This window comes from Eriocheir sinensis, unplaced genomic scaffold, assembly GCF_024679095.1.
Source record: "Eriocheir sinensis breed Jianghai 21 unplaced genomic scaffold, ASM2467909v1 Scaffold5, whole genome shotgun sequence".
NCBI classification, from domain to species: Eukaryota; Metazoa; Arthropoda; class Malacostraca; order Decapoda; family Varunidae; genus Eriocheir; species Eriocheir sinensis.
In genome coordinates, this window is record NW_026111831.1 from 751818 (window position 1) to 757223 (window position 5406).

Below are 5406 nucleotides of genomic sequence, written 5' to 3' on the forward strand. Positions count from 1 at the left end.
CCCGCATCAATATTGTCGTACAGTTTGGGTCATCTTTATATTATGAATTGATTGACTGATTGATGGTTTATTGTTGCAAAAGTGCATAACTGATTGATGTTTTATTGTTGCAAAAGTACAAAGCAAAAGGAGAAGGAGGGAACATGCCATCCCCTCCTAACTTAACCTACCCTACCCTAACCTAACCTAACCTAACGTAGATTTCCGATACGAACATGTCAGTAAGGTTAACTCAAGGCCTTTTTCACACGTTTTCTTTCCTTACACTCTTTCCTACGGTTTTCTGAGAGATTTGACGGTTAGCAGAAGACCTATATAAATTACGATACCATAAGAGTTAATTTCGTAAGGTAGGAAGCGAGATATACACTCGTTAATATAACCAATCTTGACTATGAATTCCTTTTTTTAATGATGTGTAGTTATCGCCTACTGCATGTATGGATGTACCCTAATCGTTTATCGTAGGTGCTATTTTATCGTATTCAAACAATAATTATCGTATTCACCATCGCGTAGGTGTTGTGTTGATGCCGCCAGTGTTGCCAGATGCCCACCACCTACCATTCTTGTATTCACCTCATGGGCAAAAAAAAAAATGACCCCCCGCACACGTACAACGATATTGCAATGTAAATAAACTGAGTGTTAATATTTCCTTATGAGTTAAGAAGGTAAATCAACGAGCTGTCAGATTCCTATACAACTCGCAGCTAATTCTGAACACAATTAAAAAGGTCATATATCCTCTAAAACGCATTATTTGACAAGGCTTTCATAGGAGTTTAAGGCATTTCCAGGGGTAGTTTTATGACCCTGGTGGTAGTTTGACCCTTTCTCTGTACCATGAGCCTAAAAAAGCACACATTAAGAGCCCGATTGATCACCTTTAAGGCCTTTGGAAGTGGTTGATGTGAGTGAGAGGCGGAAGCATTTTAAAGATTACGTTCACCCAATGCTATTCAATAATGTCAATGACTGATGATTTATTTATCTCTACGTGTGAAGAAGTTAAATCAATGGGGCTGAGCTGGCAGATGTCCGAAACCAACGCCCATGGACATAAATTTAAATAACTTCCCTAAACGCATAACGATATCTTGTAATGTTAATGAGGTAATTATTAACTGATATGTATTTAAACGTTACTTAACTGCAAGAATTAATACCACAACACACATCATTGTCCTATATCAGCTCTTGACCAAAATCTCTCACTCACGTAGGCCTATAAAAATTTAAAATGTCAATAGCTTAATAGAAGAATATACTAGCACACATATCATCGTCCTATACTCGGCTCTTGACCAAAACCTCTCACTCACGTAGGCCTATAGAAATTTAAAATGTCAATAGCTTAATAGAAGAATATACTAGCACACATATATCATCGTCCTATACTCAGCTCTTGGCCAAAATATATCTCACTCACGTAGGCCTATAGAAATTTAAAATGTCAATATAGCTTAATAGAAGAATTAATATACAAGCACATATCATTGTCCTATACTCAGCTCTTGACCAAAATCTCTCACTCACGTAGGCCTATAAAAATTTAAAATGTCAATAGCTTAATATAGATCATAGGACTACCTGTGTCTACCTTGTGTATGACTGTATAGCTAATCATCATCTTAATTTTGACTCGTTCTGCTTTGTATCTCTTCTATAATAGGTCTATATATATATTGGTCTACTTCTCAACACTTCTATACTTTACTACACACACAATTACGGGCGTATTTTAAGACATTTCGCCGCCCAAGAACACATATTTGACAAGGCTTTCGTAGAGGAGTTTTGGGCATTGACAGAAGTATAGTTGCATGACCCTGGTGGTAGTTTGACCCTTCCTCTGTGCCATGAACCTAAAGAAACACTCATTATACAACCCGACTGACCCCCTTTTAATTTACCCTTCATAAATAGCTGATGTGATGACCCAAAGTGTCTTATAATACCGATCTTAATAGTTACTTCACACTGCACACTTAATTGATATATACGTACACTTATAATATAATTCACCCTGGACTAAGCTCTGTTTTTCTGCTATTTTCTTCCCCAGCCTTTGCTTGCTTCTCTATTTTCTAATGATTATGAAAACTATATCGGGTTATTGAAACATTGTGTATTATAAACAACAATAACTTGGGTGAGGATTATATACATACACATCTTGCCCTCGATCTCTCTCTATTCCTCCTCCTTTTTCTCTGATATTTTGAACCCCAATTTTCTTTTTTCTGCCCTTCCTTTGCCTTCTAATCCTTATCCTTCCTATCCTCCTTTAATTTCTGGTTGTTTTTCTTTCCTCTTTCTCCTCCTTCCTTATCCTAGTCCTTCCTATCCTCTTTTTCTGGTTCGTTTTCCTTCCTTCCTCCTAATCCTCCTCCTTTAATTATCATATCCTATCCTTCCTATCTTCCTTTTCTGGTTCGTTTTCCTTCCTTCCTCCTAATCCTCCTCCTTTAATTGTCATATCCTTATCCTTCCCATCTTCCTTTTCTCGTTCGTTTTCCTTCCTTCCTCCTAATCCTCCTCCTTTAATTGTCATATCCTTATCCTTCCCATCTTCCTTTTCTCGTTCGTTTTCCTTCCTTCCTCCTAATCCTCCTCCTTTAATTGTCATATCCTTATCCTTCCTATCCTCTTTTTCTGGTTCGTTTTCCTTCCTTCCTCCTCCTCCTCCTCCGTTTATATAATCCTTATCCTTCCTATCTTCCTTTTCTCGTTCGTTTTCCTTCCTTCCTCCTAATCCTCCTCCTTTTATATAATCCTTATCCTTCCTATCTTCCTTTTCTCGTTCGTTTTCCTTCCTCCTTCTCCTCCATCCTCTTTTTTTCCTACTCTTCCTTCTAATCCTTATCCTCCCTGTCTTCATTTTCTTGTGGTTTCCCCTCCTCCTCCTCCTCCTCCTTTTCCTGCTCTCCTTTGCCATCTAAGCCTCAACCTCCCTGTCCTTATTTTCTTCTGTTTGGTTTTCCTTCCTTCCTCCTCCTCCTTTTACTCTCTTCTCCATCCTCTTTTCCGGCTCTCCTTTGCCATCTAAGCCTCATTTTCTTCTGGGTAGTTTTCCTTCCTTCCTCCTCCTTTTACTGTCTTCTCCATCCTCTTTTTTCCTGCTCTCCTTTGCCATCTAAGCCTCATTTTCTTCTGGGTAGTTTTCCTCCTTCCTCCTCCTCCTTTTACTCTCTTCTCCATCCTCCTTTTCCTGCTCTCCTTTGCCATCTAAGCCTCATTTTCTTCTGGGTAGTTTTCCTCCTTCCTCCTCCTCCTTTTACTCTCTTCTCCATCCTCTTTTTCCTGCTCTCCTTTGCCATCTAAGCCTCATCCTCCCTGTCCTCATTTTCTTCTGTTTGGTTTTCCTTCCTTCCTTCTCCTCCTTTTACTGTTTTCTCCATCCTCTTTTCCTGCTCTCCTTTGCCATCTAAGCCTCATCCTCCCTGTCCTTATTTTCTTCTGGTTGGCTTTCCCTCCTCCTCCTCCTCCTCCTCCTCCTTCTTCTTCTCCCCTGCTGCACATTATTTCCTGGGGTCTGTCTGCAGCACACACCGCGAACTATATCCATGTACGAGGCAGTCATGCAGCAAAAATAATATACCGAAGATTTCAATAACTGTATAATATGTGTGTAGAAACTTTAACATTTCACGTGCTTACAAAGGTTATGGTATTGGGAAGCAGAAGATAGATAGATAGATAGATAGATAAATAGATAGATAGAGAGAGAGAGAGAGAGAGAGAGAGAGAGAGAGAGAGAGAGAGAGAGAGAGAGACCTTAACCCTTTACCTCAACCCACTAACTTAACCCCCGCTATAAAAAAAATAGCTCAACTCACAAAACCCCTCAAGGCTCACTGGTCTGTCTTAAATACTAGGAATAACACTCTTACACTACTTGGCTTAAACAGGCTAATGTGACTTGTGTGTACATATCTATAAGCGCTTGTATAAAAGGTCTTAGTGAGGCAATAAAATGCTACACACCACATAAGTCTGAATACACACACCAAAAAGACTTCATCTGTAAGCTGCTACGATGCAATTTCTAACACTCCAGACAGTTCATTTCTGGCTTCTTCCCTGTTGATTCTGGTGTGGTGTGTCCTTGCTCAACCACTCTTCAACACTTGCATGGACTGGCTATTAGGCGAAGTTGTTGATCAAAGTCGTTGTGGAGCATCTGTTGGCGACATCAAAGTCACTGATCTTGTTTTTGGTGGTGATGCTGTACTTCCCACAGAATCGTTGGAGGTCCTGGTGATGGCTCTCGAAGTGCTGCATGAAAAGGAAAAGCCTCTGGGACTGAAGATCTCCTGGTCATTTGGAGGCTTGCTGTTCAGTGTCCATGCGTGTGGTGAGGATGTCGGTCAGCAAAAATTTCCCACGTCTTTGTAGCGTAGTGCAAACAATGGCGGGTCTCACCAGGAAGTGACTCGATGGATTAGCCTGCCCCACGGTGTTATGGAGTCGCTCAGCACGAGTATATGGCATTGTCGATATCTATGCAGGTGGACAAAGGTTTGAATCTTTAAAGACACTTGTGCTCCCTGTCTTACTGTGTGGCTGTGAGACATGGATACTGAACAGTGTCTTGGAGAGGCACATCAATGCCTTTGCAGGATCATGGGGCTTGCTCGGGAGGACCGCCGGGAGTATGAGCAGTGAGTGAGTGAAGCAATGCAGCTCGGGCATATGTTCCCCAAGTTAGTTAGTACCAAGCAAAAACATTGATGATAATTTAGAGGAAGGAAAAGCATCGAAATTAGTGGTAGATATTGTTACTGGAGGCACTAAGTAAACACATTGATGCCAGTACAGAGAAGGGAAAGGCTGGGAACAAAACCTGAAGCTTGATTGGTGATAAATGATGTTGGTAGAGGCATTAACCCAGTAGCAGCGACGGGTCAAATTTGTGGCTTTACTGTGTAGCAGCGATGGGCCAAATTTGTGGCTTTACCGTGTAGCAGCGACGGGCCAAATTTGTGGCTTTACTGTGTAGCAGCGACGGGCCAAATTTGTGGCTTTACTGTGTAGCAGCGACGGGCCAAATTTGTGGCTTTACCGTGTAGCAGCGACGGGCCAAATTTGTGGCTTTACCGTGTAGCAGCGATGGGCCAAATTTGTGGCTTTACCATGTAGCAGCGACGGGCTAAATTTGTGGCTTTACCGTGTAGCAGCGACGGGCCAAATTTGTGCCACGATATAAACCCCCCAAAATAGATGATACATAAACTGATCACAAATGCACTGGTATATATTATGAAATGGTTTGTGTGAGTGATGATTTTTTCTCATTTTTCTCGCTTAGAGGGACCATTACGAAACATGATCCCTGCTGCTACCGGGTTAAGTAAACACACCTATGATAATTTAGAGATGGGAAAAGCAGCGACACTAGTG